This window comes from Centropristis striata, chromosome 23 (genome assembly GCF_030273125.1).
Source record: "Centropristis striata isolate RG_2023a ecotype Rhode Island chromosome 23, C.striata_1.0, whole genome shotgun sequence".
NCBI lineage: Eukaryota > Metazoa > Chordata > Actinopteri > Perciformes > Serranidae > Centropristis > Centropristis striata.
The window spans coordinates 27,768,946-27,782,229 of NC_081539.1; positions in this window are offsets into that span (position 1 = coordinate 27,768,946).

Here is a 13,284-nt window from a genome sequence, read left to right on the forward strand (position 1 = left end):
AGACTGCTGGACTAATCTCCTGAAAGGGAGGGAAAATAGATCTTTCACATATCATCGTGATGGAATAGACAGAGGTGCATCTCATTTGTCCTTCCCACCTGAAGCGATCGAACAGATATTACAGTTCCCTTTTGAGAACTTGTGTCCCTCACTGATGAGACAGCCACTAAGATGACTGAAACCTCTTGATACCTCGATAAGAGAGATGAAACTTTATTGATCCCTGTGGGGAAATTGGATCATCGCAGCAGCAAAACAGGGATGAGGTGCAGCATGGGAATAAGATAAGTGGACTAAAAGCACACACGGAGAATAGGGAAGATGTAGAAGTAGAAAAAATGCAAACAAAGATGTATTTTAAGCACTTTAGGTAGACAGTATTGATTTGAAATATAGATGGACACAAATGGCTCAAGAGTTTTAGTTTAGGTAGGTTTGGTTGGATTGCATTAGATATTATATAATATATACAGTACACCTATAGAACAGGGAGGGGCAACTGGAGGCCCGGGGGCCGCATATGGCCCGCACCCTCACTTGAAGTGGCCCTCAGTACAACTGCATGCATTTGAGCATTAAATCTTAAAAGTGCAGTGTAGAAATGAACAAAATTACTTCTTGCAATTAATGTTGGTCTGCTGTTCTTGCACTGAAAAACAAATCACAGTAAGTGGTTATTTTTTATTTGCTTCAAACCTTTTGCATTCCTATATATACTGTTATACATGCATTTGAGCATGAAATATGTTAAGTTACTGCACTGACCAGGTCTCTACTCTCCATACTGATTAACACTGAGCCATTCAATCGTGTGATAACGCTTGAAACAGGTGTGAACTGACTGACTGACCACCATTTGAACTAGTGATGTACGAATGAAGCTTCATGAACCATTATTTTTTATTTTCTGAGCCCACTAGATGGCGCTCTCTGTTCATAACATGCATGAGTTGATACCAACTCAACTGTGTAATGTAGTGAAAGTGAAGTGGAATTGGAACAAAGATTGTATATTTGGTACCCTAAAATGACATGTGGCTCTGTTTTGGCTGCCCCGATGAACTAATTAGGGTCTCTGTTGTAGCAGCCAGCCTGGATCCAGCAGATAGCTGGAAAGAGCCATTCACACTCCTGAGCCTATTGGAAGTGTGTTTTTAATGCAAAACCTATACAGCCATTGTTGTGTAGAATTTGCTCCTGTGCAATATTTTAATAAATGCATTCATTAAGACAACAGAGGCTGTTTCTTCAAGCATCAAATTATAGAGTGACCTGGATTTAAAATTAATTTAATCAACATTATATCAAACCAAGCTTTTTCCACACTATTTTACATTGAATATGCATATTTATTTTTAAATCAACTGCATTTAGTCATCAATTAGGCCTAAGGATTTGCATCACATAACTTCATACAACTGCAGAAGAGTGCATATTGGTATATTGTGTGATTTAAGTTTTCAAATCTGTTTTATTAAAAATGCTTCAGTGAATACATGGCCATGCTGCCAGGGGCAAAAGGCACATCAATCAATCAATCAATCAATCAATCAATCAATCAATCAATCAATCAATCAATCAATCAATCAATCAATCAATCAGACTTTATTTGTATAGCACTTTTCATACAAGAGAGATGCAACACAAAGCGCTTTACATTAAAAAAAAAAGATAACGAAACATAGAAACAAACACCGTCCAGCCCACCCACCTTCATCCCACCATCCTATTAAAAACAAAGAATCAGTGAGGAAATACTGGAGGCAGGTTAGAAATGAATTAGATAAAGAATAAAGTAAGATAAGATAAAATAAAATAAAATAAAATAAGATAAAAAGATATAAAATATAAAAAAAATAATAAAGTCAATGAATAAAAAGTCAATAATGACAATGGAAAGTATATATATATAGATATATATATATATATATATATATATATATATAGTAGCAAATAAATAAATAACAGAGAAGATGTAATAATACTAAGATGCATGAGCAGAAAAATCTCTAAAAATGGTTCAGGTAAAAGCCAAGTTAAAAAGATAAGTCTTCAATTTGCTCTTAAAAATATGAACAGATGGAACACACTGGAGACAGCGCTGCGCTAGCTGCTCCATACTGTGCACCTTCTCCACCCACCTTACCTAACAGTATACTTCTGCACCACCTGTACTCATATGGCGAGCATGGCAGTGAGGGAACACCTGTATCCTGCTCTGCATCCTCAGTGTGTGGTGATGCACACTGAAGAAGACATTAAAGATGTACTTTGTCAGTGGTTAATGTTAGGTGTTGGGCTTATTATATATATATATATTTTTTGTTTATTTTGGTTGAAAGGATGCTACTTTTTATAGAAGTGATGTTTGCCTGGATTCATGATGTCCAGGATTACAATCAATGATACTGGTTAAAGCTGTATTTTTAAAATACATTTTTGTATTGTATGTGTTTTCTGATCAAATGCACTTTTGCACCAATTATTCCTAAACATGTAATCCAAATGGCTATAATTTAATGGTTTGATCCTGCAAACTATCTTTTTAGTTTGTGCTGCATTTTGTAACGTACTTTTGTGCTGCACTTTTCTTTTTTTTTCTTTTTAACATTTATTTTTATTGAGCGCTGATAGTACAGGAGATGTACATAAATACAACAATCACAAAAGAAAACAAAAAAAAAACACTCATCCAGAAGATATGAAGGATAATGATTGTTGCAATAACAATAATAACATTTATACTGATGTAAGGTTCAGAAGTTAAAATAATTTATATTTGAGTTAATTTACTAAAAGATGCTTTTACAATGTTATACTTTTCATCAATTGGCTGTTTGTGTATTTATGTTGCACATTTATTATTTACATATTTACATGTTGAATGTTTGCAGCTGCGTCTTTAAGACAGTTTAGGACTGGCTTCTGATTGGTTGATTCAGTCTGGTGAGATGTGAGAAACCAGGAAATGAAGTTGTTTTGAAGTTTGGTGACTGAGTAAAAAGGCTGTTTGATAAAGTCATCTGTCTCCATCTTGCTGTCTCTCCTTATAAAGTGAGATCCAACCACCACACATCGAACCCTCACGTTACACTGATAGTAAGGAAAAACAATACAAAAAAAAACCTAGGCTCACCATTGCTGATGCCGTGTACTACACACTACAGTTCACATGGATGAATGTCACAAGTGTAAATGCTAATGCTAGAGGGCTGCTAAGTGGCCTAAAGTGGGCACAACCTTAAGTTTACCCAAGTATGTCAGCACTGGATCCCAAACAGAAAATAATTAATCCCTAGATCCCCTGAGAGTGTATTTTATTTTCTCTAACTGTATGAACTGCATTAAGTCATTAAACCACAGAGACACACTAGGTGGATTTTTAGATTTCCAGTGTAATAAAGTTCTTCTGCTTGCAACCAGTGTTGTAAAAGCAATGATGTTTTTATATCAACATGGTCTCACAGATCTCGCTTAACTCAAAATCCGTGGAATAGCCACGGAATCGCTCAAATTTCCGTGAAACTGACACGGATTTCGCTACAATGCAAGTTAATGACAGTCATATTTTTCTGGCGAGATCTTCACCACAAAGTGATTATGTACATTCACTGAGTGAAGATTTAGAAAATAAAACATATATTTCTCGCTAGAAATGTGATCAAAATCAATTTTTATGCAGAAACTAAGTCAAAATATTGATTTTTCACTAAAAATGAGAGAACTGTCCGCCATGTTTTTTGTTCTGACCGCTGGGACCTTGAAAGTCACGTGACTTGGAACAAACCAATAGCCACGGGATATGACTGTCATTAACTTGCATTGTAGCGAAATCCGTGTCAGTTTCACGGAAATTTTTGAGCGATTCCGTGGCTATTCTACGGATTTTGAGTTAAGCGAAATCCGTGGCTATTTCACGGATTTCTGTGAGACCAGGTTGTTTTATATCTGTGCTGTGCTGCAGTTTTCTACTGTATTTTTGAATGTATTTTTACTGTTAAAGTTGTTGTAGGATTGTTGGAATGTGGACCCCAGGAAGACTAGCGAACAGCCATGGCGTAAGCTAATGGGGATCCTTTAAAACAACAAATAATAAAACAAAAAATGCAATTCTTGGCCTCCACCATCCTGTCTGACCACTTTGTTTAATTTCAAAGAACTGTCCTATTTGATGAACTGATGGCAGAGAAGCTGCTGCAGCCTCCATCCTCCTTCTTTTGTCTGCAACACTGCTGCCATCCTCCCTCTGGAACAATAAGTATATCAATATTCATGAGGGTTTTGCATTTATGGTTAATTGTGGGAGGGTTGTGGGTGGAATATGAGGTACGTGCACACATTTTTAAGTGGATTGTGAATTGTAAAGGGAAAATTGCAAGCACATAGCTTTATAAATGTGATTGTTTTGCCGTATGCCATTTCAATCACACACTGTGACTGAAAAATAATCAAATTTAATCAACTGCTATCTGAAACATATTCATATGATGACATATATATATATATATATATATATATATATATATATATATATATATATATATATATATATATATATATAGACATATTTTGAAAGTATTCCCCCTTTTATATGTGAGAAAGCATGTACAGTCATGGAAAAAAGTGATTAGACCACCCTTGTTTTCTCCTTGCTTTATTCTTAATTTTAATGCCTGGTACAACTAAAGGTGTATTTGTTTGGACAAATATAATGATAACAACAACAATAGCTCATCAGAGTTTAATTTAAGAGCTGACATCTAGACATTTTCCATGGTTTTCTTCATAATGATTTTGGTTATTACTAAGAAAACTATGGCTAGATATCAAGTAAATTCAAGTCAAATGTATTTATATAGCACATTTCATACGGCAGGCGTAAACTCAATGTGCTTAAAGTAAAAATCATACATGACAGAAATATACTATATACATACACTAAACATTGCATTAACATTATATATAAAACAGATGAAATAAACCATAAAATAATGTGACATACATAAAAACATATAAGACAGCATAAAAAAGAGGATAGAGTAGGGTAAGAGGTCGTGGTATTATCACTGTTAAAAGAAATGACAATAGTACTACTTTTAAAAGAGCCTTTTATCCTTTATCCAACTAAAAGCTTGAGAAAAAAAGATGTGTTTTTAGTCTGCTTTAAACCTCTGAAATCTTTGGCCGTTTATGTCCGTTAAAAAATCTTTACCATGCCATGTTGGTATCAGTTTTTTTCAGCGTTACCTCACCTATATGTCCTGATAATTAATTTTTAACTTACTTGATCAGAATTTTGAACCCAAAAGAAACAAAGAAAAACATAAAACCTGATCTATAATATAGGTAAAATGAGGATAATATCTAGTTGAAGCTGATGGTAAGACTCAATGTTGCTTCATTTTTATGTCTTCACGTCATGAAAAAGTAATGTGCAGGTTGTTTCATGGATTAAAGGGTTAAAGGAAGACAATTTTGGAACAGATCTGAGTTCATGTGGTAAAGAATTCCAGGGAGTAGGACCATAATGGCTCTTATAATTGGTCTTAAATGAAACTCTTATGAGCTATTTTTGTTATCATTATATTTGCCCAAACATACCTTTAGTTGTAGCAGACATTAAAATGAACAAGAAAAAGAAGAAAACAATGGTCTAACAATGTTTTCCATTACTGTATATAATCCTCCCACATAAAGAAAAGGTTTATTTCTGTGTGCCTTTATTCTCCAGCAGGCACAAGCAGGATTTAGTCGGTACCCTTATCAAAAGTCAAATGAAATATAAATGAAAGAAATCCCACCAATATGTAACAAATGATTCTTTCCGCTCGATTTTGTCTGAACTTCAAAAATGTTGAAGCGATACATCAAGCTGTTTTTAAAGTTAGTCTTCCTGCCCCTCTCCTCTCACTGTCTACCTTCTTACTATTTCAGTCAGTGGTGTGTGGGTGGCAGGAGCCATCCCAGCACGCCCTGCTGCGCTGGTATTTTCAGATTTCAGGTTTTGCGGCAATCTGTAGAATGTCAGAGGATTAATATAGGAGGCAGATACATGCCATGCCATGCATCCTAATCACCGGCCAAGTCTACTGGCAAGAGTGCTTCAGTTTCTGAAGCTCGCCGCCATATTAAGGAGTCACAGATGGAATCGTTTCATTTGTGATGTCTGCTCCAAGTTTGGAACCTTGTTCATTACAGAGTGGGGGAAGTGTTATGTGGGGCCAATTCATTTTCACACTGTTAAATTAATATGGAGTTTAAAGGAATACCAAGGTGAAGAATTGTTTAATATAAAAGCAGGATGGCTGGAACTGTTAATTGAATTAAGTACCCTCGGTTAATTAAAGAGTTTTATAGTTTTCCTGATTTTTCTGTCCAGCTACATTCCATATTCCCAAAGTTTTCCATCCATCCCCCAGTTGCTTTCTCCCATAGTTTCTGCAACTTACCCATTAAACCACTACACTTCAAAAAAGATGGGTCTAAAAACAAGATAAAAACATTAAATCTGAGGGAAATGATCTTGCTGCATGGACAGATAATTTCACTTGACAAGATTGCTTAAATTAAGATTATTAAATCTAGAAATAAGCATGTTGAACGCTTAAAATAAGAAATTAACTATTAAAACAAGATAAATTATCTAACACTTCTAAATCTAAAGTTTTTTTTTATCTTGGTAAGAAACAAATAATCGGGCCAGTTCATCGCTGCTTGCAGCTTTAATTTATCTTGAGTTTGGTGTGTATGGACCAATCTCAACGTCCACCTCATGCGTTCCCTTCAATGATGGAAGTCGGAATTTTCCATTTGAAATTTCTAACTCCTGACCTAATAGGGCACCAGGTGCACGAAACCAAACAAAAAAACATGGCTGACTGTGACAAGAGTATACATAATTGAACTCTCTGCAGTGCAGCGTCCTGGCATTTATAAACTTGGCAATGTATTTAGAAAAGGTTTTCTACTATGTAATAATATGTTATTCTAATTAAACACAGGCAAATATACATTGGTTGCCTTTTAGTTGATTGTTTGCCTTTTATAATGTGTTCTTTCATAGGTGCTGCCATTGTTGTGTGATGTCAGATTAGCCCTTCTTCATGAAGTCAGGGTAGATGGATTTCACAAGAAGGAATTTTCTATTTCCGAGTTGTCTGGAACGCAGCATAAGGCCTTAAGCCCTAAATCTGCAGGGACTCAACTGACATCACCTGGTAGTGCTTAAAAGGCTTTATGGGCTCAAAATGGCATAAATAGGAATGGGACAGCACTTTTCATGGCCGTATAATGCTACCTTGACAATGCCAAAACATATTCAGAAGCTCTTTATTTGCCAGATGTACAGTGTACACAGGCTTCTGACTTTGTGACACAGTGCAAAAAGATAAGAAAGTTAAAGTTTACGTTCAAGAGGGTTAAATACAACAATTATATAAAGTGCACGTATGGATGATAAAAATGCATGTACTGCAAGAATAACAAATATGCTGCACTGTAAAAATAAACCTGTTGTTTTTACGGTAAAAAAACGACAGCTGTGGTTGCCAGAACTTTACCGTAATCCATTTTTTGTAATATTACGGTAAAATTATATTAGCACTGTTGATTTCCCGTTTAAGATGCCATTTTAGTCCATATTTTAGCGTTAAGTTTTTCCATCAAAAGAAATGCTGCTCTGCCATATAACTGACAAGAAACACTTTATAAATGCCAGATTTTACCATTAAATATTACAGTATATTTCTGTTGGAGATATGGTGTTTAGTACATTTAACAGTGAAAAAAAGTATTTTTTACAAAAAATAAATGCAAAAATGACGGCTTGTATATATATTACAGTATATTTTTTGCACGACAAACATGGTGCCAGTGTATTTTACAGTGGAGTAATGTATTCTTTTTTTTGTTTAAATGTAAAAAATATTGTTTTGGCTGATATATACATTTACGATGTTTCATTGTTACTGAAACTGAATTAACCCATTTATAATTTTACGGTCTTTTACTGTCATGGTTTAGCAGTTTTTCACCGTAAAATCTACAGACATTTTTTACAGTGTGCATAATGTCAGAATTCAAGCCGTTACCCATGCAGTCATGCCAATATTGCACATGTTGCATGTTTTGTATTGTAATTGTGGGTTTTTATTACAGGCTCTTGTCTCTGTAAGGTCTGTATATCAGTGCCAATTATTGATATTTCCCTATTTACATATTTCCGTACTAATTCTGCATCTAGTTTCAGATGTCCTCACTTCCTGTCCTAACGTGTTCCCACCCTGTATTGATTACCTGCCCCACCCTTGATTAGTTTCATATGCCCTTCATTACCCAGCTCTCTTTTGTATTTAGTCACTGTCTGCCTGTTCTCTGTGCCAGCTCATCTTGTCTTCACTGAATGTTTCAGCCTGCTCCTTCGTGTTAGACTCCTCATGTATTGACTAGTTTTTATATATTCAGACTCTGTTTTTATACCTCTGCCTGACTTGTTTTTGCAAATTTGTACCTTGCAAGTAAATACTTTTAATCGGTGTTTTTAGCCGTGCTTGAGTCACTCTCCTCTGCTGAATCCAGTTAGTGGGATATTGCATCAATGAGTGCACTGCAAAAAAAAAAAAAGTTGGGTGAACTCAAAATTTCAAGGCAACAAACTTCGATAAAATTTTAAGTTGGACAATTAAATTAACATTATAATAACTTTTAATCCTTACTTCTGCTAACTTCTGCAATGTGACGATTGTAACGCCGCTATGAAATGTCAGCTAATGTTGCAACCACAATTTTGAATTAGCATTGATACGCTAATGGCTACTCTTGTAGCTGTAACAAGCAGCGTCGCTAGCATCAGTTAGCCGCTAGCATCAGTTAGCTGCTAGCTTTCGCTAATGACCGAATTTCACCGCTTTCCCACATTTCACAACAAAGAAATAAGAGTTATCAGAACTATTGTCCCTTGTTTTGAAGCCCAACTTAAAGATATAAGTAACAACAACTCACCAACTTGTTTTTGAGCAGACAACTGGCTTCCTTTGTTGTGCTAACTTACATTATTGCCCTAAATGTCAATAATTTATATTTCCATAAAAAAATAGGTTGAATATTTTGTGGCTGGTGGTGACGTTAACTGTCGTTAAGAGACTTAACATATTCATATATATATATATATACACACACACACACACACACACACACACACACATATATATATATATAATATTTATTTAGTGTTGTAAAAAAAGATTTTAAAAAAACTGTTAAGTGGGATGTGAGAATTTCTAAAATAGCAACAGTACAGATGTGAAGCCCTAACAGACTAAATAAAAATGAAAAGCTATTGCCGTCTTTCCTCTTTGTGAATTAATGTTTTTATATTGTATATTGTTTTAATGGACTACTCTGTCATAATTAAAACAACTGGAGATTGCATACAAACTGATATGAGTCTGATAAAATTTTAATGAATCAGAATCAGGATGTGAGTGTTTCTGTGACTTCCCCTACGGAGTGAAGGCAGCTGGAAACTGTCTGACTTGTCTGCAGCACAGTCGTAGAATGGGCCTAATGTCTGCAGAAATATGGACTTAACAGAAAGTGTGCAGAAAGGGTTAAAAAAATGACAGAGTTTTCTCAACTACTTGATAATTGACACAGACTTATAAAAAAAACTCCCATTTCGTACTTTTAGAGTGCAGAGCGAGATGAGCAGACATGCTGTATACATGCAAAGATAATGCATGATGGGAGTTTTAATAGATGCTACTGAGGTTTCTTGCCTGATGTCCAGCAAAAGGCTCTGCCAGCTTTTCAGCCCTGACAGAAAATGCACTCGGGCCAGGCCCTGGGGACTGCTAAGAGCAACCGGTCGGCAGACCTCAGGCTTAAAACTGCAGCATATGGAGAAGCAAGGTCAATAATGTAGGCTGGGGCGAAACTCGCCTCGCCTGTGACTTTAAAACAAGCAGTTACATGGAAAAATGATTTCTACATGGCAGCGCTGGGGGGCATGGGCTCACATTTTGTAGTTATTGTGAGTCTCTGATGGTTGTACAGGCTTTGCACACAAACATTTAAGGAAGTGGAAATTAAGTTTTAACTTTTTTCTATCTAAAATCCTTACAGTAGTGATGTACGAATGAAGCTTCATCAACCATTATTTGTATTTTCTGAGCCCACTAGATGGCGCTCTCTGTTCAAAACCAGGCTGAAAGCACACTCAGTTACCATTGCTTGAACCTTTTTCTTCTAGTGGGCTTAGAAAATACAGGAAATGGTTCATGAGGCTTAATTGGCACATCACTGGATTTAGGTTTATTGTAGAAAAATGTCCATTATTTGTGCAATTTCGTTTGTCGTCAGGATTTCAATTTAATTTATTTGTACACAGAATCTTCAGGCTGATCAGTGGTCTGGGTCTATGGCTAACACCTGCACAAATGGAAAAACTCGCCCCAAAACATTTCAATGGGTAAAACAAACATGGTTCATGAGGCTTCATTGGCACATCACTAGTTATAAGTTGCCCAATTCAATCTAATTCTTGAAGTCATATTTTCTCTGATGGGTGACCAAAGTTGTCCAATTAGCAACCCCAGTTTTTTTTCTCTCTTGCTCAATCTCTACTTCTTCGCCAAACGTCCCTAATTTGTATTTTCTTTAATGCGACATTTCAAAATTTCGCTTCAACTTTTAATTCGACTGGAATGGAAACACGACTGATGACAGCATGAATAGTTTTCTGTTTCTAAATGTCAACCTGTGATAGTCTGGCAACCTGTCTGGGTGTTCCCCGCTTCTCACTCCAATGTCTGCTTGGATCCAATCCAGCCCCCTGCGACCCAAGAAAAGTGGTTAAAAGTAATGGATGGATGAATGAATGTCCTTCTCCATTTTGACATGCCACACAGGAGGTGGTGTGGCTCAGTTTCTATGGCTCAGGTTCTGTGTGGCAACTCCTGCAGTTGATCAACATCCACTCAGATCCATCCATCCATTCTCGTCTGCTTATCCGGGGCCGGGTCGCGGGGGCAGTAGGCTAAGCAGGGCATTCCAGGCGCCCCTCTCCCCAGCCACAATGTCCAGCTCCAATATCACAATTCAGAATTTTCTCATCCTGAGTGTCTCTACTGTCATTTTATTTCGTTGGTTTATTCTGTACTAACCTACATGTCAGTCCATCCTGAGAGAAGGATCCTTTATCTGTTGCTCTTCCTGAGGTTTTATTCTGTTTGTTTTACCCATTGAAATATTTTGGGGCGAGTTTTTCCATTTGTGCAGGTCTTAGCCATAGACCCAGACCACTGATGGCCCAGACCAGACCAGACCAGAAATTGCACAAATAATGGACATTTTTCTACAATAAACCTAAATCCAGTGATGTGCCAATGAAGCCTCATGAACCATTTTCTGTATTTTGTAAGCCCACTAAATGGCGCACTTGGTTTAAAGAAAAAAGGCTCAAGCAATGGTAATTTAATGTGATTTCAGGTCTTTGGTGAACAGAGTGCACCATCTAGTGGGCTCAGAAAATAAAGAAAATGGTTCATGAAGCTTCATTCGTCCATCACTAGCTAAATCGCTCCTGGGCTCTGTACTACAAATGAATTCAGAAACAGACTTGGGAGCAGTAGTTAATAAAGAATAAATATAAAAACGTAATGGATGTTAAGTGCCCAACATGTTGCACTGGAAACACAGAGCTCAAGAAACTGACACGGAGAAGTCAGTCCTTCCCAACAGAATCTATAATATTATTCATTTCCAAGACAATTGATCGGTCAGTTGGAGGCACTTTTGTTTGCGTTCTCATCTCAAACATAACCTGGGTGTACCCCAGTAAGAAGTGAGGTTAACCCTGAAGTCACCTCACTAAACACAGATCCTGCTTGGTAGTACAGGGCCCTGTGCTGTCAGTAACAGCCCATCACAGCATGTATTATTGATGACTCATGCCCTCCACTGCATGCCACTGTTGTCTCAGGCTTATCTGCTACTGCCCAGTCAAAGAAGTGCCATTTCTCTCATTAGCAGCCCATAGGCATATACTGTAGGCTAGGCCTATTTGTGGTTTCTGATAGAAAACTGAATATTGAATAGTGGATGCAGTGTGCAAATTAAGTGATGTCTGTCTGTTTTAAAGGAGTGAAGGACACAGAAATCAAGACAAATTGATATAAATGTTAACAGGAAATACTGCATTGTAGCTACATAAGAAATTTCATACTTGAACAAATATGACATGTTATAGAACACATTTCAGTCACATATGTGTTTACTTTTGGGGCTGTTTCACAGCTTGTATTGCACATTGCAAAAAGGTGTGTCTAAAAACGAGATAAAAACACTAAAAAAGAGGGAAATGATCTTGCTGCATGGACAGATAATTTCACTTGAGAAGATTTCTTAAATTAAGATTATTAAATGTAGAAATAAGCATGTTGAACACTTAAAATAAGAAATTAACTCTTAAAAAAAGAAGCCCGGAAGCCCACAAAGCAGGAATACACACACTCAGCGGCGGATAAATAGAAACACTGGATTATGTATGAAAAAAGTTGACAAAGATGAAAAAGAAGGACATTTTCACTGTAATTTTAGTTCGTTTTGTAACCACACAGTTATTGTTTTTATAAAAACTTTTTTGTATTTATTTCAGTTAACGAAAATGTTTTTTTAATCCTGGTTTTCGTTATTTCGTTATTTTTTGTTAACTATAATAACCTTGGTTGACACAAAAAAATCTGGGTAAATTATACGGACTGCATTTAAGAAGTACTGATTAACAAACATGCATAGTACTGGTACTTCTATCTGGAACAAAATACACCACTTTGTAACCAGCGTTTAGTAATTTCTCCTTCTTGTTTGTTTGTTTCTTCTTTTTTGGTACTGAACTAAACTAAATTACAGACTACACTCAAAAAAATGATTTAAGCCCTTCTTAGATGTGACACATTAATGTATTGTTTATCCAATGAAAATATATCAATTAAAATCAAATCAAAAGTAGTTTAAGAAGTGTAACCTAAAATGTATTAATTGACTCCCCTTTCCTTCCCTTCAACCCAAAAAGAATGACTTTCAGTTTTCCAAATCTATGTTTTTAGGTTGAACAAACACAATTTCTTTATTTTAGCTCTCCTCGACATAATTGAGTTGAGGTAACTCAATTTAAATACAATACATACATGTTTTTAATTTGAGTTTGACGGAATGTAAAAAAAGTGAGCTACATTAACTCAAATACATTATATTGCATCGATGCACTTGTTTTGAGTTTGGGCT